Source organism: Callithrix jacchus, chromosome 1, assembly GCF_049354715.1.
Source record: "Callithrix jacchus isolate 240 chromosome 1, calJac240_pri, whole genome shotgun sequence".
Lineage (NCBI taxonomy): Eukaryota > Metazoa > Chordata > Mammalia > Primates > Cebidae > Callithrix > Callithrix jacchus.
This window is the reverse complement of record NC_133502.1, coordinates 78304061-78328844: the sequence shown is the minus strand read 5'-3', so window position 1 is coordinate 78328844 and position 24784 is coordinate 78304061. Positions and strand designations below refer to the sequence as shown.

The 24784-nt window shown below is 44.8% G+C and overlaps 1 protein-coding gene and 1 long non-coding RNA gene across 36 annotated transcripts in view; one reads left to right on the top strand and one right to left on the bottom strand.

Moving 5' to 3' along the window:
- The window catches only part of AOPEP (aminopeptidase O (putative)), a 449451-nt gene that overhangs the window by 198642 nt on the left and 226025 nt on the right, over positions 1–24784 (bottom strand). The window lies entirely within an intron of this gene.
- Positions 15255–24618, top strand: LOC118153794 (uncharacterized). The gene is made up of 4 exons (XR_004743356.3): positions 15255–15280; positions 16316–16396; positions 22346–22445; positions 24481–24618. It is a non-coding gene; the product is annotated as an uncharacterized LOC118153794 (long non-coding RNA).

The window sequence follows — 24784 nt, the reverse complement described above, 5'->3', positions numbered from 1 at the left end:
TCTCTTCTTCCATCCTCTCCAAGTGAAGAAGTGCTCAAGAAAATTATTTGATGCTAACAGCATTCAAAGCCAACATACAAGTTCCCAAGAGATTTCTTTGACAGCAGCTTGGTGCTGGAGAGGGCAGTGCACAGGCAAGCTTTGCAAGAAACCAGAGGGGGTGGTTTCTAGGAGGAAAAGACACTCCATGAATGGAAACAGGAAACTTCCATCTCTGTGCTACTCTGGTTCTCACAATGCTACTAATCCCAGGTCTTTGCAGAGAGACATAGTATGGGAGAAAGCAGATGAACTACAAAAACACAGAGTAACACAGATGACTCACAGGTGAGTCAAAGAAGTCAGGCCCATGAGTGCACATACAAATGTATGAGTCCATTTTAATGAAATCCAAGAACAGGCAAAACTGACCTATGGGGATAGAGATCAGAATAATGGTTATCTTTGGGAGGGAGTACTAACAGAGAGTGGAGAAATAGAAAGGTTTCTGAGATGCTGGGAATGTTCTATAGCTTGATTTGAATGTACTTTCATGGGGATAAATCATAAAAATCCTTTGAACTACCTATCAAAGACTTGTGCACTTTAGTGTATCTATGTTATATTTCATTTAAAAAGTTAAGAGATGCACGTACATGAAACAGCACACACTTGTGAGACGGAAAGGCAGTCAGTCTAGAAAAGGGACTTTGCCGCTCACATGCCACAAGCAAGCACATGACTAGGATGAACTAAGCCCTAAGCACCTAAGGACCAATGAAAATTTTTTTAAATGACAATGTGAGAGGCAGGAAGGGCTGTGGCCAATCCAAATGGTTAGTCTACTCCCATTCTCATTTGCCTTCTTCCTTGCCACTTCTACCATGGAATCTAAAAAGCTACTGGTCATTTTCCAAGTGTCCCTTACAGCTGTGGACAGCCAGGGCACTTAGTCCGGGCCAAAAAGACAAAAGCAGGTGTCTGCTGTGTTTGCATACTGAGGTAGGGTTCTGGAAAAGCTCTAACTTTCTTTACAAAGGGGAAAAATATGACTGCTACCGCACCTCTTCCCCACAAGCATGGTGGATGGAGCTGCGACGGCCATCTTGCCACCACGAGGCAGCAAACCAGTGTTCTGCGGAGAGCAGAGAGGACTGAAGGAAGGCAAACAGCCTTCTGCTCCTGGGCAGCCTAAGACTGCCTGCCTTCTGACTTCTTATTGTGCATGAGAGATAACTATCATTTGTTCAAGTCAACCATTGTTTTACTGTTGCATTAACTGTAGCCAGATTAGTTTCTAACAGGATTAGTACTAACAGCTAGCATTTCCTGGTTATCCTCTGTGCCAGATACTCTGCTAAACTCTTATTATGCATCATACCCTCTACCCTCATAACATCCTGATGAGGCCACATCCTGATTATTGCCATTTAAAAGCTAAAGAAAGTGAGTCCTAGTGAAGATCATGAAACTGGTTAGTGGCAGAGTCAAGAACCCAGGTCCACAGAATACCAAAGTCCTTGCTACACTCTCGGGCCTCCCCAAGATCCAGGTCCCCATCTTGGCTGTGCCAAGTACGAAGTGGAGAACCTTAGATGAATTGCTTACCCTCCCTGAAGCTCAGCTTCTTCACCTGTGAAGTCTGTGATGAGACTCGGGTCATGTGGAAGAATTCCATAAAAGCAAAAGTGTTAAACATCTCTTAGATATTACACTCCAGTGTTTATTTCTTTGGCTGGAATACATGGAATGTGAGAGATCAAGTTACCAAGGTCATCTGGGCTCAAATGCCCTTGGTTCTTGTTGTACCTGGCACCAAATGCAACAACTGAGATTGACACACCCTTTCCCTTCTTCACGCCCTCCTTTTCCACCGCAACCACAGAGGCGATGCGGATATTTAGAGTGGGCAGGTGGCAGTGATATCTGATACATAATGATTTGATTTGGAATCAGGCCTCCTGAAGAAAGGACCAATCCTGCAGGATAACCCCAAGGGTAGGATTTGGGAAAATGCCTCTGAACAGTTCTCTGGCCTGTCAGCCGGGTCTGAACACCCACCTGCTGCTCTGCCCCTGTCCAGATGGACCATCCACCAGCACTCTTTCTTTCACACTCCCGGCAGTCAGCATGACAGCCACAAGAGATCTTTATCTGAAAATTTGCTGCTGCCATGCCTGAGCTAGAGACTAAGCATCTCAGAAATTAGTCAGAAGGGAATTAATTAGCATCTAAACATCTCAGTGTTTCTGTTAGTCGCAGCTGCCCCACCAGGTTTGACAGCTTTGAGAGCAGGGCCTCACTCACCCTGCAATAATGGAGGAAGTGAAATCTGACCCTTGTGTAGAGACTGGCCTGACAGTACCCATCTGAGCCTGAGATGCACAGGTGAGACCTGCAGGGGAAGCAGCGTGACACACTGGGTGAGGGCTTGGACCCAAGTCTCTCCACCCACTGCTGCGTGACCTTGAGCATGAGCCCCACGCAGCCCCTCATCTGTGCAAAGGGGACAGTGAGAGTCACGGGAGCAGCTCCCAGGGCTGTGTGGCACCAAAGCACTCAGCCAGAGCTCCTCCTGGCATTCAGTAGCCCAGTGTAAATGTGGCTATTACAATAATATTGTGTTCTGACTGACGTTCCATTAGCATCAGCTAAAGCTTCCTCTGACAGGCAAAGACATTAAGAAGACCTGGCACCGTAGTTACGCATATGAGATGTTGTCACTGAGGATAGCTGGGGGAGGGGACACCAGAACTCACTCTACTATTGTAATAAGTTCTTGGGAGTTAAAACTTATTCCCAGATGAAAAGGTTTTAAAGATACCATATACAAATGTAGCCTATACTCTCCCTTGGTGAGATCGCTGATTTTGAATGCAGAATCTGTAAGGGCTGGTTTTTAAGCTTGCTCCCTGACTCATCATCATCAGAAAGTAAATAAACAACACATTTCAAGAGTCATGTAAAGTCCTACTAAGCTAGGTCTGGGCATCTTCCTTATACACTCCTTCCCTTGTGTAGAGACTGGCCTGACAGTATACACTGCTCCATGAAGACACCTCTGGGTAAAACGTGAAGGCAGACTGATGAAAGCATAGGAATTTTCTATTCACTGTTTGTTTTCTGTGACAATTTTCCTATCTATAAACTGTGAATAATGAACACTTGCCACTGACTAGCATTTGCAGCGCTACCAAAAGAGGACAAAGGTTGTGAACAAACCTTTAACTAATAAATTTGTATTGTATCAACGCCGCTGGTATTTGGCAGGTGTGACTGTCTGTATGCTTTTCGAAATGGATTTAACAGCTACCCAGCAGGAAAGGCTTCCCCACCGGGACCATCAGCCTGCAGCAGACACAGAAAGATATTCCTCTGGTGTTGAAAAAGGCAATTGCTAAGATGATTTAAGACAGAAGGAGGATCCCTCAGGAGCCACCAGAAAATAAAGAAGGTTTATTTTGTCTTCCTGATAGTGAAAGAATCCAGTGGTGGGTATCCATAGAAGTCTCAGGGTCCCAGGTCAGCTGCTAATAAACATGGCAAGGAGAAACTCTATAGCTAGCAGAACTGTGGAAAATGCAAAAAAACCACACATTTTGATAATCAGTGTAGGAAAATGAAAGATGAAACTCAGAAAAGCAATGAGTATCATTATAAAACCAAAAATGTCCTCAGGTCTTGATGGCCAAAGTATCAGAAGTTTCTCTCTGAGAAACAAAACACCATATGGAGAAAAAATAAGAAATAGATCAATGCAATGGTCTGAGTGCTATATTGCCTCATTCAATGCAGCGAGGGATGATCTAGACACATTTTCAAAAGAGAGAGAGAAAAATGGAGAGCCAAGACACCCATGTGACTGCACAGGTGGTTTCTGCTAAGGGTGGTTCTCAGAGAACATGACAAAAGATGAACAGGATGCTGGAGAAGGGAAAAAACCACACTACATAAAGAGAGCTGAGAGGCTGTAAAATGACTGCCAAGAAGGCAAAACTTCAGGATGAGCTAGTGGAGAACACCCTGCACAACAAAAAGGGCTTTGGAGGTGAAGTTGGGAGCATAAGGAAGACCAGGTGCTTAAGAGGAGGCAGAAAGAACAGAACAATTCGACTCCCACTTTGATTCAACTTTCCTGCCAAGGAGAATGATTTTCAAGCTACTCATGGCAGAGCAAGCTTTGCCATGTGGGAACTGCTGCTTGGTACTGATGGACAGGGCTCCTTCCAGTTCCAAGCCCAGGTGAGGGACAGGCTATAGCTCTGAAAGCTTCCACATGTGATATATGTGATCACACATCTCTGGGGGGATCTAGTCACACAATAAGAAAGAAGCTGATGGAGGTAGACAGCTATTCTGATTTGTAAAGATAAGAGATGGGGTGCAAAATCTGTGATGTTACTGAACAGAGTTTGTGAGCACTTAGAAGAGAAAAATGATGAACTACAGAAGTTACAGTGGAATCCTGAGGGCCAATTCCAGAAACTTACTGAGGCATCCTGACTTCTGCAAGGCAGCTAGCAGAATGGATGTGGTGGTGAGCATGCTATGGTGATCGTTTCACGGCTTTATGGATGGCTAAAGAACAGAACCCCAAGGGTTTTGATTAAATTATTTGCTATAACCTGGACAGAGGTCCTTAGGGCTGTGCCCAAGGAATGGTGATTGCTTGGCTGAACAGATTTACCTATGAGCTACAGCTGGGAGTCTAGCTGATTGATTGACAGCATCCACAGTCAAGAACAACCACAGGCTGAACTGAGAATCCAATTAATAAGAAGAAAATATCTAATAGAGAGAAAAGGTTTTGTAAAAATTAACTGTTTGCCTATGAAAAAGATTTAGTATATTCAATTTTCTATAAAAGCAACATCTAGCAGGAGGTGACTGCTGTGGCTTCCAACACAGTAAGCGCATTGGTGGGCTGGATCAACAGGAGGAATGCAAATGTAATGGGAATCCCACTGAGGGAGGCAACTGGGAAAGGAGCAGTTGGAGCTGGGCTCTGGAGTCAGATGCGCCTCTGCTTTCACTCCAGCACTGCTGCTTTCTCACTGTGCAGACATGGCCAACTGCTTAGTATCTCCACGAACCTGCTTCCTCCTCTTTCAAATGGGGAGGAAAATCGTTCTATAGTACCAGCACTTCTCTCACGAGGCCATTTTTGGAATCAAATGAGATAACGTATTTAGAATGCTTAGGATAGTGTTTGGCATATTAAAAGCACTTAAAGACTGTTATTAAGGAGAAAGAATGCATGGGACTTGGAATGGTAGAACTGCCATGACAAGGTGTATCATACTGAATGTAAAAATGAAATATGGAGCTGGGTGCAGTGGCTCACGCCTGTAATCTCAGCATTTCCAGAGGCCGAGGTGGGAGGATCCCTTGAGGCCAGGAGTTCAAGACCAGCTTTGGCAACAAAGCGAGACCCCCATCTCCACCTAAAAAACCAAGCCAGATGTGGTGGTGCATGCCTGCAGCCCCAGCTACTCAAGAGGCTGAGGTGGGAAGATCACTGAGCCCAGGAGTTCAAGGCTGCAGTGAGCTTCGATTGTACTACTGCACTCCAGCCTGGGCAAGAGAGCAAGATCCATCTCTTAAAAGAATAACAAAAAAGGACCGGATGCAGTGGCTCACACTTCTAATCCCAGCACTTTGGGAGGCCGAGGTGGGTGGATCACAAAGTCAAGAGATCAAGACCATCCTGGTCAACATGGTGAAACCCTGTCTCTACTAAAAATGCAAAAATTAGCTGGGCATGTAGCTAATTAGCTAGGCATGTAAAAATTAGCAGGTGCGGGCCTGTAGTCCCAGCTACTCGGGAGGCTGAGGCAGGAGAATTGCCTGAACCCAGGAGGCGGAGGTTGTGGTGAGCCGAGATCGCGCCATTGCACTCCAGCCTGGGTAACAAGAGCGAAACTCTGTCTCAAAAAAAAAAAAAAAAGAAACAGGGTATATATATCTGAGTGAATCCAACTAGATGAACACTTGCCCTTTCTTTTCTGGATGTTCCATATCCAGGAATGCAGTAACAGTTCCACTCCACGCTTCATGGGCAGAGCCTCAAAGCAGGCTGTGTTCACTGTGGTTGTCACATTTGGAGAAGATCACTGTCAACAAAGAGAATGACCGAGGACCAAGCCCAAGAAAGTGAGCGTTCTCCCAGGCATGCAGTATATATGCTAAAGTCACCCAAAAAAGTGACCTATAGGTCAGGAAAAGAAAGAAGTCTTCAGAAATGTGGATTGTTTTGGTGGGAGCAAGGTGCATTCTGTGCAACTCCAGAGATAAGAGCTGAGAGGACTGCACAGATGTTACAGGAAGCAGATTCCAGCCCAATCTGAGAAGGGCCATTCTAAGGATCAGGCTGTTCCCACAGGAAACCTGTCTGCTAGTGCAATGAAACCTGGATCCTAGAACTACTCAGGTAAAGAAGCGGAGTAGCCACCTGTCAAGCACAGGGAAGGTTAAGCAAAATCACTTTTTTTTTTTTTCTTGAGACAGAGTCTCACTTTGTCACCCAGGCAGGAGTGCAATGGCTCAATCTCGGCTCACTGCAACCTCCGCCTCCTGAGTTCAAACGATTCTCCTGCCTCAGCCTCCCGAGTAGCTGGGACTACAGGCGTGTGTCGCCACACCTGGCTAATTTTTTTTTTCAGTAGAGATGAGGTTTCACTGTGTTAGCTAGGATGGCCTTGATCTCCTGACATTGTGATCTGCCCACCTCAGCCTCCCAAAGTGCTGGGCTACAGGCATGAGCCACTGTGCCTGGTGGCGAAATCACTTTTAAGGTCTTTTCTGACTCTAATATCTACAATTTTAAGAGATGATATAGCCCAGAATATATTTAAGCTAAAGCATGTGAAGGGAAAATATTCATCCATTCAGTGGAGTCAAGAGGTTTGCTACATAGCTTTGTCCTTGCTAAATCAGCATCAAGTGCAGTTTTGATTTTTAAAAAAACTAAACTAAATGAATAATTTAGAGAAGCTTAACTGAATTGTATGAAACACACATTGTGAGATAGAATCAACTTTGAGTACAGGATCCAAGCAGTACGAGGCCTTGACTGTACTTTTCACAGTGTTCTGTTTGGGGCAGGGGAGAGTTGTGCAATGTGCCAAGACTGGTTTCCTCATAAGCTGGGTTCACAAGTCCTCTCCCTCTATCAGGGTTAAGGTAATCATAGTGACGCAGCCGTAACTCAGGCTGTTGGTCTGCCACACACATTCAGAACATAGGAATACAGAGAACCTGAAAATTACTGGAAGTAAAAGTAGAAAGAATAAAAATGGAAAACTTTTTTTTGTATTGCATAAAAAAAAAAAAATCACGACTTCTTCCGGAAAGAGGCAAATGAGATAAACATCGGCTTCATTTTACAAGAGGAGGCTTGAAGCCCACTTTGAACACTAACAGCATGTGCAGCGCTGTGTGCTGAGGTAATGGGAAGGATCGCCTCATCCGATGACTCAACAAGGAGCAGATGGCCCGTGGGAGCTAGAGAAGGACTTTTCCCTCCTCGCTGGAGGACAGCACGGCCCTAGGCATGAGGGTGGCAGCAGAAGGGCTGGAGGGCTTGCCTGGTTTTCAGCCCAGTACATACCAAGATGCGCAAGAGGATGAGTCCTCGGGAGAGGAGCTCTTTCCTCAGTCTTGCCAGCACAGCGTGCTCTTTGGGTCTTTCATTTCACCTGTAGTGCATCCAACAGTAAGTGTGAGACCATTCACTGCAGAACTGTTTGGGAAAGCAAAGAACTAGAAATGACCATTATGATGCCCAATGTTAACAAATGTTTGATGGTTAGTAACGGAACATTCATAATCTGGGAACACCCACAGCAGTTACAAAAACAAAGACTTCTCTGTGCTGATAACAAAACAGTACCCAGGATTCTATTATTAAGAGAAAAATGGGAGGTATAGCATGGTGTGAATAAAACACACAATCTTGTATACACAAAGTGTATTCATGTGTGTATACACTTGTGCTTGAAGGATGCTTTCTTGGGAGTGAATTATCATTCCATGGGGTTGTTATATCACAGACCCTATGGAGATGTCTTCCATCTATCCAACTCTGGAAATGGCCCCGTGGGTCTCATCTAATCCTGAGAGGTCATCAGTCACCTCCTGCCCTAATTTCTTTTCTCATCTCTCCTCCAGACTATTACTGATCAACCCCACCAGGCTACAGGGATGTTATGAAGCAGTAGAAAACATCAAATAATTTCCATCAATCTTTCTCTTTTTTAAAAAATTGAGACGTAATCCACACATAGTGATTTTTTAGTATACTCATAAGGTCATGTAACCAACAGCATAATCAACTTTAGAACTTTTTAATCACCCTAAAAAGAAACTAAATACACACTGGCTGTCATTCTCTAATCCCCTTTCCACCTCCACCCAGGCCCTGACCATTAATCTACGTCTTACTTTGGGAGACCAAGGTGGGACGATTGCTTGAGCCTGGTAGGCTAAGGCTGCAGTGAGCCATGATTGTGCCATGGAACTCCACCCTCGCGGACAGAGTGAGACCCTGTCTCAAAAAAAAAAAAAATCTACTTCTTGTTTCTATGAATTTGCCGGTTTTGGACAGTTCACATAAATGAAATCATATATATGGCCTTTTGTGTCCAGCTTTTTCTACTGAGCGTAATGTTTTCAAGGTTCATCCATGCTGTAGCAAGTATCAGTACTCCATTCCTTTTTATGGCTGATTAATATTCCACTGCATAGATAGAATACATTTTGATTATCCATTCATCTGTTGATGGGCATTTGGGTTGTTTTCATATTGGGCTATGATGAATAATACTGTTATGAATATTTGAGTATGAGTTCTTCATTTCTTTTGGTTATTTAGCTAGAAATGGAATTGTAGAGTTATATGGTCACTCTATGCTTAAGCTTTTGAGGAATGGCCAGGCTGTTTTCCACAGCAGCAGCACCATTTTACCAACAGTGTACAAGGGTTCCAATTTCTCTAAGTCCTCACTAATATTTGTTATTAACTGTCTTTTTTCATTGTTGCCATTCTAGTAGGTATGAAGTGGTATCTCACTGTGGTTTTGAGTTGTATTTCCTGATAGCCAATAATGTTGAGCATCGTATGTGCTCATTGGCCATCTGTGTATCTTCTTTGGAGAAGGATCAACTTTAATTGACCTATTTTTTTTTTTTTTGAGATGGAATCTCACTGTGTCACCCAGGCTAGAGTACAGTGGCGTAATCTCCGCTCACTGAAACCTCTGCCTCGAAGGTTCAAGCAATTCTCCTGCCTCAGCCTCTTAAGTAGCTGGTGTTACAGGTGTGTGCCACCATGCCCTGCTAATTTTTTTTTTTTTTTTTTTAAAGATGGGGTTTTACCATGATGGCCAGGCTGGTCTTGAACTTCTGACCTCAGGTGAACCACCCACCTAGGCCTCCCAAAGTGCTAGGATTACAGAAATGAGCCACCACACCCAGCCTTTTTTATTTATTTATTTATTTATTTATTTAAAAGATGGGAATTTTTTGTATTTTTAGTAGAGATGGGGTTTCACCATGTTGACCAGGCTGGTCTGGAGCTGCTGACCTCAAGTGATCTGCCCACCTCAGCCCCCGAGAGTGCTAGGATTACAGGCATGAGTCACTGTACCTGGCCAAATTAACCTTTCTTTCTTTCCTTGCCTTGCTTTTCTTTTCTTTATTTTCTTTCCTTTCCCCTTCCCCCCTTCCCTCCTTCCCTCCCTCCCTTCCTCCCTTTCTTTCACCTCCACCTTCTGGATTCAAGCAATTCTCCTGCCTCAGCCTCCTGAGTAGCTGATATTACAAGCACATGCCACCATGCCTGGCTAATTTTTGTGTTTTTAGTAGAGACGGGGTTTTGCCATATTGTCCAGACTAGTCTCGAACTCCTGACCTCAAGTGATCCACCCACCTCGGCCTCCCAAAGTGCTGGGATTACAGGCGTGAGCCACTGTGCCTGCCCCAGAATGACCATTTCTTATTGGGTCATTTGTCTTTTTATTGTTGAATTGTAAGAGTTCTTCATATATTCTGAATACAAGTCCCTTATCAGATATACAATTTGCAAATATTACCTCCCATTTTGTAGGCTGTCTTTTTACTTTCTTGATGGAGTCCTCTGTCGTACAAAGTTTTTAATTTTGATGTAGCCCAATTTACCGATTCTTTTTCTCTTTGGTTGCTTATGCTTTCAGTATCTAGTATCTAATAAACTATTGCCTAATCCAAGATCATGACCATTTACATCTACATTTTTTTCTGTTTGTTTTATAATTTTAGCTTTTATATTCAGGTCTTTGATCCATTTTGAATCAAGACCTTATCTTTGATGCTATTGTAAATGATTTTCTTTTTTCTTTTTCTTGAGACAGAGTCTTACTCTGTTCCCTGGGCTGGAGTGCAATGGCACAATATTGGTTCACTGCAACCTCCACCTCCTGGGTACAAGCAATGTAAATGAATTTTTCCTAATTTAATTTTCAGAGTATTCATAGCTAGTATACACAAATACAGCTAACTTTTGTGTGTTGATCCTATATCTTATAACTTTACCGAACTTGTTTATTAGCTCTAATAATTTTTTGGATGATTACTTAGGATTTACTCCATATAAGATTATGTCTACAAATAGAGACAGTTTTACTTCTTCCTTCCCAATCTGGATGCCGAAGTTTGCTTTTTTGCCGAACTGCCCTGGCTATAGCCTCCAGTACAATGTTGAATAGGACAGTTCCTATTTCTTTTTCTGACTTGCAAGGGGCAAGAACTCCTGCAAAACTGAAGTGTAACATCCAGCAGGGAGTTCTTCTTTCATGTCTGTGCAGCGGGAATACCTGTACAGTTTCTATCATTCATTCTAGATCAAAACTGTTGGCCAAAACACAAACTAAATGGTAAGAAAAAGGAAGTAAGCAAATACTTTGTAGAACAAAGTCAATTTGGCATTACATGAGAAAGCACTCACTGAAAAGTTTTTCTGAATGAGAAACTAATGCTCATTAGCTGAGCATGTAATGTTAGCGACTCTTCTGATTGGCTGAGTGCATAAGAAATCCTTAGGATAAGCAAAATAAGAGTTAATTATTATAGATTGGCATATGTACATGAATAATTTTCTAGAAAATATTTTATAGTCAAACAGCGTTATAATGAATCAGTGTGGAAGTATGCGTGTATACTTATGAAAGTTACTTTCCTAAGATTCACGAGAAAACAGTAGCAGTAATTATCTTCGGGTAAGGGACTATAGTGGTAGTAAATGGAATTTTATACTTTTCTAAACTGTTTGAATTTTCTTACTATGTACTTTAATTTTTGAAAAAAAAAATTAACCAAAGTTAACTAACCAGTGATTATGAACTACCTTGCTTTTTCATGTTTATTTATATATGGGGGATAGAATTCTCCATAGACCCCTAATATACATATTTACAGAACTTGGTGTTTCACTTTTGTAATAACATTTAGTAGGGTCTTAAAGACCTACTATCTATCCCCCTGACCCTACCCTACTAAATGTTATTACAAAAGTGAAACACCAAGTTCTGTAAATATGTAAATTAGGGGTCTATGGAGGATTCTATCCCCCTTTGAAAAAATGCCTGAGTGATGACTAACAAGGGAATGTTCTGGAAAAATAAAGAGGGAAGGTTATTTGAGTTCAGTTATTCAGGACATGTCTGTCATCTTTGCTGTTTAAAAGAGCTGAGAGCTAAGGGTGTCCTTCTAACAGGAAACAAACTGAGTGGGCAGCTCAGGCAGCTGGAGCTGGCCTTTGAAACAGGAAAGGGCAGAGTCTGTTTCTGGCTAGCTGAAAGCTCTAAAGTTTTTCAGAAAATGCTGGCATAGGGTATAGATAGAATCATCCCATCAGAAACAGGTAGAAACACTCTTCATATCTTGCTTGTTAGTGCATATGGTTCGAATAAAAAAAAAACTAGACAGACAGGAGGTGTAGAGGGGAATCCCATGTGCCTGAGGGATAGAGGGATGTAGGGCAGGAGTCCCAGACACACAGTTGAGACCTTAGGAGAGGCACAGGCCAGTGCCAATGGTCAGGCAGGAACTCTCGAAGGCCATAAAGCCAAGAACGTTTTTCTACTCTGGACTGTGGTGAGATTATGAACAGAGGCCAAAGGCGCTTTATAGGGATGAGCCAGAGGGGACATGGGGTCACCCTTCAGAGGGGATGGACTGGATGTAGGTTCCAGAAGGGTAGTCTTAGAAGTGCTGCTCATTCAATTCTTACATCTAGTGATTTGCCTGAGCATCTCTGTGGAACTTTCAGACCTTTTCCTTTTAAGCCTATGCTCTATATGTATAATCAGGCATTCCTGCACTTTTTTTTTAACATTTAACAATTAGTAAAATTAATTTTTTGAATATTCCAATCAGTTATGCTTGTCAGGAGGGGAGGTAGGTGTTTCCATGTTCTGGTTGTTAAAGGGACAGGAGCAGATGCCTTGTGTGGTCCCCAGGGAAGGGTGGCATCAGGGAAAGGGATGGGCCCAGCTCCAGAGCCCTGGGGACATGAGGGTACGAGCCAGGCTGAGGAAATGAGAATACACCAGGAAGGACATTGGGGCTGGCTGCAGGGGCTGCATCCTTGCGCCCTCTGCCACTTATCTGACAAACCTCTTCCAAGTGCCAGAGGACACAGATGACAGCATCAAACGTGTTAAGTATTTACCTGAACTGTAGGAAAGTGACAATATTAATTTAATTTAATTTATTTATTTAGATGGAGTCTCACTTTGTTGCCCAGACTGGAGTGCAGTCTTGGCTCACTGCAACCTCCACCTCTTCGGTTTGAGAAATTATTGTGCCTCGGCCTCCTGAGTAGCTGGGATTATAGGCATGCCACCACGCCCAGCTAATTTTCATATTTAGTGGAGATGGGGTTTCACCATGTTGGCTAGGCTGACCTCAAATTCCTGATCTCAAGTGATCTGGCAGCCTCAGCCTCCCAAAGTGCTGGGATTACAAGGCCTGAGCCACCACGCCTGGCCCTGACAATATTCATTTTAGATCCACCAAAACAGCAATTCCCTAAGACTCAACTTAACATATGTGATCTAAGTGGTCTGCATGTTTTCATTGCATTTATTCCTCATGCCCACCTATAAGGTAGAAACTATTTTGTTATCCCTGTTTTACAGCTAAGAGGACTAAAGCTAAGTATGGTTAACTCCCTCAAGGCCACACAGCAAATGTGTATAAAGGCTGAGTATCCTTTATCCAAAATATTTGGGACCAGAAGTGTTTCAGACATCCAATATTTTTGGATTTTGGAATATCTGCATAGAAATGAAATATCTTAGGGACAGGACCCAAGTCAGAATACAAATTTATTTCTGTTTCATATATAGTTGGTCCTCAAATCCTCATGTTCTCCATGCTTGGGTTCAATCAACTGCATATTCAACCAACCTCAGATTGAAAATACAGTGCTCAGGGACGTGGAGTCCCTGGATACTAAGAACCAGCTGTTTGTATTCTCAAGTTCCACAAGTCTGACTAAGCATCTTGGGATTTTGGTATGGGGGCAGTCCTGGAACCAATGCCCCAAGGATACTGAGTACACTTTACACATGTAGCCTGAAGGTAATTTCATACATTTTAAAAATAATTTTGTATATGAAACAAGTTTCGATTGGGGCCCCCCATCACATGAGATCAGATATGAAACTTTCCATTAGTGGTGTCACGTTGGTGCCCAGAAAGTTTGCTTCAGATTTTCATATTAGAAATGTTCAACCTGTAGTAGAGTCAGAACTCATGCAGGCAGCTATCCTCACAAACCCCATCCTACCACCCTGGGTTAGGACCCTGAGGGCAGATGAGCTCTGGGGCAGAGCTCAGCCCACATCCTCAGATGATGCCTCCCTAACACCAGGCAGAATCAACCAGATATCGGCCAAGGAAGAACGTGGGCTGTTGTCTTTCCCTCTTTTCAAAGCCTCACAAACTTCATGGAATCCCCCAATTTAACATTTCTTTTGATGGCTCAATCCTTATACACAACTGGGATGGTTTTACATTGTATTACCAGAAGCATTCTTTCAATCCGTTTTCGATAGCTGCAAATGAACAACTGAGTCAGATCTTAGGCCAACCAAAGTCTTCTGAACTTATGCCTCTGTTCCTCACACAGCCACCTGATTTCAACTGTTCTTTAGACTCTTTCTCTTTGATCACACATTATCCCAAATGCTGGGTAACCTTCCCAGAACTCTATTTTCATTATGTCATTCTTGGAACTTAAAATACCTCACCATTACCCAGAGGATTACATGCAAGTTCTTGAATCTGGCATCTGAGGAGCTCCATGACTTAGCCTCACCTTGCCTGGCCCACCCTCAGTCTCACAGGTTCTTTTCATGGCTGTCCTCTCCAGCAAGTCCACTCTCGTGTTAATGCCCACTTCAACAATCCATTCCTTTTTATGCCTACTAGACTTTGCTCCTTGAATTCCTCTCCCTCTGCCTCTTCACCAGCCTCAGTGGTATCCTTTCTTACTACCCCAGCTCAAGCCTCACGTCTCCCCGCAGCTCTTTCCAACAAAGCCTGCCAATAGAAAACTCTTAGTTCTTAGAACTCTGAGAAGGTAGCCTGGGATTATCTATCTATTTTGTGACCAGTATTTCAGCTCTCCAAATAATTATACATTATACAGAGATCATGCCTATGAGATTCATTTTTTCAACACTTATTGAGCACCCTCTCAGTGCCAAGCACTGTGGTGCACTGAGAAACAAGACATAGGCTCTAGGTACAAAAGTCTGAGGGTCACAAATGAAATATGTATTAGGTTGGACCATATGAAATTGTTTTTATAAAGCAAAAATGGTCAAATATTGGCAATTTAATTTGGTAGAAATAAAGAGAATGATCAAATCATGTAGTAAGATCAGGAGGGGAGGGGAGGTAGGTGTTTCCATGTTCTGGTTGGTAAAGAGACAGGAGCAGATGCCTTCTATGGTCCCCAGGGTAGGGTGGCAGCAGGGAAAGGGATGGGCCCAGCTCCAGAGCCTTGCAGACATGAGGGTATGAGCCAAGCTGAGGAAACCGGAATCAGAATAAGCCAGGAGGGACAGTGAGGGACAGAGAAGACAGCCTAGGAGTACAGAGGAGAGATGGCAGCTCATGCTAGGATAGGGTCTGAGGCTTTTTGGGAAGGCAATGAAATCTGTGCTGAGTCATATTGATGAGTCATAATGATATGGAATTATACAGCAAGGCAAGGATATTCTAAATACAGACAGCATTTTTAAAAGGCATGGAGGTAAGAAAGAGCAGGCAGATGGCAGGAGCTATGGCTGAATTGGGTTCCCCCAAATTTATATGTTGGAGTCAGATCCCCCAGTACCTCATAATATGACTATCTTTGGAGACAGGGCAGTTGAGGGGTTCAAGGGGTGGTTAAATTAAAATGAGGCTGTCAGGGTGGGTCTATTCCAATGTGACTAGTGTCCTTTAGGAAGAGCAGATTAAGACATACAGAGCGACATAAGGGATGCGCAAACACAGAGGAAAAGCCATGTGAGGACACAGCAAGAAGGTGGCTGTCACAATATGGAGTGTATATTTGCTTTTTGTCCTCGTTTCCTGTCATATAATTCCTAAAATCCTCTAGGTCTTCACAATTATACCTTTGTATGCTGATGAGTTGATGGGTGGCTGGCAGCCCTAGGTAGCTTCAGGAGGGGCTGGTCACCAGAAAGACCAACCTCCAGGGAGAAGACAGGGGTAAAGGTCAAGTTGACCACCAAAGGCCAATGGTTTGATGAATCATATCTGTATAATGAAATCTCCATGAAAACCCAAAAGGACAAGGTGAGGAGAGCTTCTGAACACAGGGAGGGGGCACATCTGCGGAGGGCAGGGAAGCCCCATGCCCCTTCCCTCATACCTCACCCTATGCATCTCTTCACCTGTATCCTTTGTAATATCTTTATAATAAATGAGTAAATGTGAGTGTTTCCCTGAGTTCTGTGAGCTGTGCTAGCAAATTAATAAACCCAAAGCGCCAGTCATGGGAACCCCAATCTATAGCTCAGGGTGGACCACCTGGGGTGTGTGACTGATGTTGGAGGTGGAGGGCAGTCTTACAGAACTGAGCCCTCACTCCATGGGATCTGATAACCTGGATGGTGTCAGAATGAAAGTGAATTAGAGGGCTCCCAGCTGGTGTCCACTACATAAGTCACTGTTTGCTTGGTGTGTGGGGAAACCTTCCACACGTTTGGTCACAGAAGGCTTCTGTGTTGATGGTTGTGGGGTGAGAGCAGATGTAAAACAGTTTGTTTTTTCTCCTCAGTGACTACAAGGCAAGGACGGAGGCCTCAGAAGAAACCAAATCTGTCGACACCTTGATCTGGGACTCCTGGCCTCCAGAACTGTGAGAAGATAAATTTCTATTGGCCTTCAGTATCTTACTATGACAGCCCAAGCTGACCACCACAGTAGGGGTCTCTGAGCTACCTAGAGGATAAAGCAAAGAAGAGATGAGATGAGGGAACAGAGGTGATGTGCAGGGACTTGCATGCCACACTAAGGGGCTTGAAGATTTTCCTGCAGGTGAGGGGAAGCTTTCGGAGGGTTTTAGCAAGGAGGTGGCAGAACCATGAGGTGTTTGAAGGAGAGCTCTCTGGTGGCAGCAAGGAAGGGCAAGGCCAGATGTATAAAACATTTTGGGGTTGGTGGACTGTTATGAGCAAGTAGTGAAGAGAGAGTGGTATTGGGGTGAAGAAGAGGAGCTGAATTGAGGAAGACCTCAGGAAATGAAATTGGTGGCAATGGCTCCAGGGAGGAGTGAAGGAGAGGCAGGAGCTGGAGCTCCCAGGCTCCTACCCTGCTGTGGGTGGATCTGTGCCCCCAGTGATGAGTTCAACACTACAGGAGGGGAGCAGATGAAGTGGGGTAGAGGGGATGACCAGTAAGAGATGCCTGTGGGGTAAACAGGAGAGATGTCAATGGGGAGTTAAGCATTCACAATTGATCTTTAGAGAGAGCAGGGCTACCAGTGGAGACCCAGGAGGCTTTGGCTTAGAAGGGGGTATGGCTGGCCATGTCCACACCCCACCCATGTGCACAGCAGCCTTTGGCATGCTCTCTGAGACTCAGGGGTGGCCCTCAGGTTGCCTGAGCCTGTCTTTCAAATTAACACACAGCAATGGAAGCACCTGGGACTGTACATTTTTCCAACCAATGAGATGAGTGCAGGGGCACATGCATTCTGTGGGGTCCACTGCCTGATGGAACAACTGAGGGTGACCCATGCTTCCTCCAGAGTAACCCTACATGACCTGGCCTGATATCATGGCACCCTGGCTTGGCCTCCTCTTCTTCTCACTTCCATTTCCCTTCCCTTTCCACCTCCTGGGGACATATATTAGTCTGTTCCTGAATTGCCATAAAGAAACACGTGAGACGGGGTAATTTATAAAGAAAAGAGGTTTAATTGGCTCATGATTCCCCAAGGCTATACAGGAAACATGATGCTGGCATTTGCTCAGCTCCTGGGGAGGCCTCAGGAAACTTACAATTATGGCAGAAGGCAAAGGGGAAGCAGGACATCTTATGTGGCTGGGGCAGGAGGGAGAGTTGGTGGGGGAAGGTACCACACACTTTTGAACAACCAGAGCTCATGAGAACTCACTATTGTGACCACAGCACCAAGGGGGGATGGTGTTAAACCATGACAAACCACCTCTGTGATCCAATCACCTTCCCCCAGACTCCACCTCCAACACTGGGGATTGTAATTCAACATGAGATTGGGGTGGGGACACAGAGCCAAACCATATCAGAATATTTTCTAATAAATCTCTTTCCCCTATGCCTTGTGTCACGGTCTGAGCCTGGGGAATCCCACCTAAGATAGGGGTTTAGGTGAGATCTCTCTGGGAGGACAAGCAGCCAAGTGTGGAGGTCCCAAGGAAGACCAGCCCTAAAGACACAGGCAGGCAAAGGGCAGACCTCAAAGGAGATGGAGGAGGAATGGCAGAGGGGAAAGAGGAGTCAGGCAAGGGACTGCCATAAAAGTCAGTGACAGAAACTTCCAGAAGAGCTGTCAAACAGTACCAAACAAAACAGAGGAGTCTAATAAGATTAACAATAAAATTTGCTTCCAGAATCCAGTGACTATCAGGGCACAATGAGCCAAGGGAAAAAGAATTTCCCGACACTGGTGAAAGCAGATTGCAAATTCCAGAGGACTGGAAGTTTTTAAGAGCTCTGGGAATGGAAACAAGTGTTTTGATAATAGATGAGGGTGCTGAATTTAAAGGAGAGATTATTATTATTATTATTATTTTTGAGACGGAGTTTCGCTCTTGTTACCCAGGCTGGAGTGCAATGGCGCGATCTCAGCTCACCGCAACCTCCGCCTTAAAGGAGAGATTATTAAGGATAGGAGAGGCTGGGTGTGGTGGCTCGCACCAGTGGTCCTAGGTACTTGGGAGGCTGATGCAGCAGGATCGCCTGAGCCTGGGAGGCAGAGGTTGCAGTGAGCCAAAACCATGCCACTAAACTCCAGCTTGGTCAACAGAGGCAGATCCCACTTCCAAAAAAAAAAGACAGGAGAAGTGTCTGAGCATAGTTAGGGAAGTGAGGGAAGGCTAAGGACAGAGGATAGGGTAGCGAAAGAGCCAGGTCCTGATGGAGGAAGGCCTCTGGTGGCTGGTGCACTGGGCAGGGGCCCTGGGACAATTCCCTTTTGGAGCTTGCCCCCAGCAAAGCAGATGAAACTGAGATTTTCCTCTCTACTTACCAGACTCATTTTGGAAGCCTGCAAGCTTTCAATTTAAAAATAAGATGGTATGAATCAATAAAAATGTAGCTAATTAAATTCAGGTATGAATGACATGTTAAAATATGAGGATATGCTTGGCTTGCATCAAGAGAATTAAAAAGGGCTGTCTGCCCTTCTTGGTAAGCAACAAGACTCCACCCAGGTAATCCCATAAAAGAGAAGGCTCCATGGTGCTCCAGCAGCACACAAAGGAAACTGGATGGTGATTCTAGGCTGAGTCACCATCGTCATGCCTGTGGGTGCCTGCGAAGGGACAGACTACTGTCCTCCCTGAAAGGACAGGACGAATGCCAGCCCATGGTCCAAAGTGATGAGTGCCTCATTTTCCCATTCTGTCTGCCTCCTTCTTCCCCTTCTTCCTCAAAGGGAGAGTGTTCAATTCTATGAAACTGTGTCAGGCACATGCACTTCCAGCTCTACCCTGAAACTAGCAATTAAACTTTAGCCGTACTAAGGAAGACAGAATGTCACGTGGGCAGATACGAATGTAGATGCATTTACAGGGTAGATACGAATGTAGATGCATTTACAGGATCAAAAGAAGAACATAACTGATGGCCTCAGTTTTCCCAGCAGAGCAGGAGGCAAGAAAAGGCAGGGGGAACAGGAAGGTCTAGAATAAACACTGATGGCCTGGGAAAAGGAAGCTGACCCAGGAAGAGTGAAAGGATTTATTCGTGGTCCATGTTAGAGGCTTCCAATCTTGAGAGAGAAGAGCAGCAGAGGAAGGTGAACCTGGGGGCTAGAAGCAAGTGTATGGCTGTACGCAGGACTCTCCAAGAAGGGCAGCTTTCCCATGAAGAAGGCTGCTGTCCCTGAGAATACATATGTCCCCACATGCGGGCGGAAAAGACTGCTGTGTTCTTTGGGGATTAGAAATAAAAATTTTAAGAAAAATCCTAGAAGTGAAAACTTCAAGTATATAGAGGTTTACACACAGAAGACTTAATTAAAAAGTCTTCCTATTTTAAGTGGAATGTGCAATGCTTAGGCATCATACACATTTGCAGAACACTGGTGGCATACAGACTTTATTTTGGCTGTGGATAGGGTTACATACTTGGGGTTTTTCCCTTAGGACTAAGGGATGTTTTTGTGATCTAGGATTGAGGCATTCAGGACTAAGGTTAGAGAAAGATGCCCGTATTTATCTAGCATTGTATCAAAGTGGAGGCAGCAGCTAAGATTAAGAGTTCCATAGACTCCTGCCTGTCAGCACCTCCTTAAAGTGATACATTTCAATGTTTTTCTCAGCAGGACCTTGACTTTAACAATGAATCCAGAAAAAAAAGGGAAGTCATAATAAATTACAAACAATAAAAAGCAACAGAGATTCCTTCTGACCCTCCCACCTTAGCTCGTCCATCCCTGGGGCCTGTCAGAGTGTGCTAACTGGAAGTACTTAGGCAGAGGCTGCCAGAATCCAGCTGCATCCTGGAGACAGGAGGCATGGCGAGCGTTTTGGAAGCACCCGTGCATTTCTGGCAAGAGCCACCACTGCTGCACAGGTCAGGAGGGGACCTCGTAGGCAGGGGACGAACAACAGGAGAAAGCAGAGCAGTGGCAGGACAGAAAGAAACACTGAAATCAGACTTTGCCTGGAGAACAGTTCTGCCCAGGGCCAGAGAGGAGAGGAATAGTCTGGGAGCATCCCTGGGGTCTCATGTGTGGGAAAGACATCTTTAATAATTAACAAATGAAAAAAGGCATGGAGTCATTCATGTGACCCCTAACATTTTGAAACTGAGCAAATCACCTTGCTTCGGAAGCCTGTAGCCATATTACAGGCTCTTCAGCCAATGAAGGCTGAGAAGGCTAGGAAAACACAAGAAAACTGTAACGAATGACACAAGGAAGTCAACCTCAGACACATCTGCTGCCAAGGAAACACAACAAAGTCAATGTCATAAACATCTGGGCTGGGTACGGTGGTTCACGCCTGTAATCCCAGCACTTTGGGAGGCCGAGGCAGGCAGATCACCTGAGGTCAGTAGTTTGAGACTGGTCTGGCCAACATGGTAAAACCCTGTCTCTATTAAAAATACAAAAATTAGCTGGGCTTGGTGGCACATGCCTATAGTCCCAGCTGCCTGGGATGCTGAAGTAAGAGAATCCCTTGAACCCAGGAGGCAGAGGTTGCTGTGAGCAGAGATCATGCCATTGTACTCCAGCGTGGGTGACAGAGCAAGACTCTGTCTTAAAAAAAGAAAAGAAAAAAAGACACATTCAGTGAGACCCATGACTCAGTGGATGCATGGAAGTCACAAATAGAAGCCTGTTCTTATAAATTGCTAAAATTAGTAAGTCAGAGGCAAACAAAATTTTAGTTTTCCTCTTCTCACTTTGTTAATACTCCAGTATCTATAACCAACAGAATGTTGAGTTTTCCTTTTTCTCAGTATTTTGAAAATAATAAGACATATACTTCACATGTTAAAAGATAAAAGATGCTTGGACAAAGGATACTTTTTACCCTGACCTGTATGTCCCTAAATTCAAGATACTCACAGTTTTCTTTTTTTTTTTTTTTTTTTTTTTTTAAATGCAACTAAATACTCTCTCAGTTCCTTGAAGGCAGGAATATGGTATAGGGAAATGAGAAGAGTTTCAATCCCTGGGTTCAAATCCCTGTTCTCCTCTTTATCAGCTAGAGGAGGTTAGACACATTATTAAGTCTTTCTGAGCCTTGGGCCATTGAAGTAAAGATGTTAACCTGCAAGCAAAGAAAGGTGAGAAAGGACTGGCCACAGAGACAGAGGGAACTCAGGAGAGTAAGACACAGGGAAGCCAGGAGGAGAAAGTGCTTTAAGAAGAAAAGTGTTTTTAGGAGAGTGGTCAACCATGTTGAACTGTCCTGCAAAGATCCTAAGAGAAGTTTCCACTGTGTCTGCCAACATGTGGAAACCTATCAAGATACACACCAAGACTTTTAAATTGTTTTGGCCCATCATTTCAAGACCATGGGGCATCTTAAAAGGAAAAACAAGATAGCATCCCAAGGTCTCATTGAAAACAAAATCTAAGAACATAATTTTTACAAGTCTCATTCTTCCTTTTACTTAAAATAATTTCTAGGTTCTCTGCGTCCATTTAAGGGAGGATTCTAGGGGATGGGAGTAAACGAAACCTAGACTGTATAATTCAGGGTAGGTTCAGAAACATTTCCTCCTCATTGTAAGCGCATCTGATAACAATATTTTCCTTACTGATTGCAGTAAGCCTTTCAAATGCAGTCAATTCATGGTTAGCCTAAATTTAGGCAAACACAATTTCTGAATACTAACACAAAGAAAAGCAAATGCCATAAAAAGCTGTCTAGCACGAAGGTCTAAAAATACTAGATTGTTCTCCAAACTTTACACACAAAGGAAAAGATCTTGGCCATCAGAGGCTCAGTTGACTCCATGGAAGCCAGAGATAAGGCCCCCCTCATGTGTGAAATGGCTTCCCAGGGTGCAGTCTAACTTTCTTCCAAGTTGGAAACACATTTCATCAAAACTCATATTAATTATGATGCCCTACCCCCCACTTTAGGACTATGGTTATGCAGACATGGAGAATGGAGCTGACCTCTCAGTTGGAGGGACTGAACCTGTAAGAGGTGAAGGGATTTGCACAGTGAAGCAGCTCACAGGTAAGCATGCTCCTGGGCCCCCTACCTGAAAGCAGACCTCTGTGGCCCTCATCTCCCTCTGCTGCCTTCCCAGTCCTGCTTCCTGAGCCAGCACAATTCCTCACTGGCTATACTCACTGGCTCTGTCCACTTCAGCCTGGCTTCCTTTTCCACCAGCCATGTAGTCCCACTTCTCTGTCACTCCCCTTCATCCCTCAGGCAGCATCCAACATCAGCTACTCCCACCTGCTTCCCTCAGCTTCTTTTCTGGCTTCCATGGCCCTGATGCCCTGGTTTTCTCTGGGTAAACACATGATGGTTTCCCCAGAATCCTTTGTTGGCTTCCCCTCTTCCTCCTGACCTCTTCTCTCACTTTCCCCTCTCCCTGGGGATTTCACTGTGTTCAGGATGTAAAGGGTTTTATAGGCTGAATGTTCCAGTCTCTCCAATGAGCTTCTGACTTGCAGTCTCCAAAGTTCATAATATTAAATACCTGCTGGTCATCACAAACGACACATGCAAAGCTGGAAACTTTATTTTCCTTCCAAGCTCCTCCCCATGTCTTTACCATCACATAAACGGGATCACCATTTACCCAACTGCTCGACTCAAAAACCTCAAAGTCATTCTGGATACACTCATTTTCCTCTGCTCCACATTCAATCAACCAAAGACCTGCCAGTTCCATGGCCAAAACACATCTCAAATAGATCTGCTTCTTGCATCTGTCACTGCCTCCCCAGGGCCTCTTGCGTGGACCACTGTAACGCTTCAGCCATCCTCCTGGTTTTCTGTCGGCTGCCTGCCGTGCTCTCCACACAGCAGCAGAGCAGCACTATACAAACACTGGGCAGATCATGCCACCTTCCTGCTGAAGGTCCTGGAGCAGCTTCTGCAAAACTTGGAGAAAAGTTCATGTGACCTGGCTCCTGCCTACCTCTCTTGGCCCTGCCCTCAGTCCCCTTTCCAGCCACATTGCCCTTCTTTCTGTCCTCAAGGCACACTAAGGTCTTTCCTGCCCCAGGCAGGCTATGGACAAGGCAGCTCATGTTCAGAGAGAAATTCCCCCACCTCCTTACTTGCTGCCCTCCAGTTAGCATGGACATCACTGAGTGGTCTGCTTACACTGCTGTGCACTACCTGTGACCAGCCGGTACATGCAGCCGTGTCCCTGCTAAATGGAAGCTCCTTGACAGCAGGGGCCGTGTCCACATTGGCCATAGGGGTAGCAGTCCTGCCTGGCTCAGTCAGCACTGGCCTAGGGAACAGATGCAGGAACAGTGGCTTTGGGGTGGGAACACAGGTCTCCTGGCTCCTGGCCTGCTGCACTTCCCTCTGCTAGATCTGCCTTTCCGAAACAATGGATGAGTCAACTTGGGAGGCCGCCTTAGCGTGCAAGCACAGGGAACTTTGCCGTGGGAAGGGTGCAGCCTGCCACACCCGATGTTCTGCAGTGCTGCACAAAAGCCCCAGCCAGCTCCCTCCCTGGGGTGCATTTACATTAAGCTTTAGTCACAGTCAGGCAGAGTGGGGGTGCTCATTTAAAAACAAACCATAACAGTAGATCCATCCAAGGCAGGCCTCTGCCCAGGAAGGTAGAGGGGCCTTCAGGGCAGCCATCTAAGAATGGGTGAGGAGAGGGGCAGTTCCTGGATGGCTGTCCCTCCCCACCTGTTGGATGGCAGGTTCCAAGCACTTGAGTCTAGTCAAGAGGGGGTGGATGGAAGCTTCTGTTGCCATAGCAATCACAGTGCTCCTGCAGCCTAGGCACCAGCTTTCAGATAACCATTTGGCAAAGAAAAGGAGCAAAGCAGAGAGGGACAAACATGGAAAATGGTATGAAATAATGTCAGGAAATAATCTTGCACGCCACAAGCCACAGTCTACAAACAAAACTCAGGAGCCGGCTGTGGAATCCTGCTGCAGGGGAGAGCAGCACAGGCTTCCTGCTGGCTTACAGTGGAAACAAAAGGCCCCATTGACACACACATCTGTGACCACTAAACACTTAGAAATCAATATTTTCCTAAAGATTTTTCCCCCTTTGGCTTTATAGGGTTACTGCCTACCAGGCTGCCAAACCCCAACTCTCACCACGTCCACAGCCACCACATGAAGTGACTATTAGAACTTCAAATGAAGGATCTGACCCCGGAAATGGCCCCATGCTAGTTTTTCCTAAACAGTCACCAGAAAAATGTCAGAAGGCAAATCAAAATGCACACTCTGAAAGAGAATATAACCATCACATCTTGGGGGAGAAGGAGCACACCCCAACTTAATTTAAAAAGGAAGCACAGCAGATGCAGTCAGTTGGCCGGGAAGTGTCTTAAAGGAAAGAAGGAAGGGATGGAGCCTCA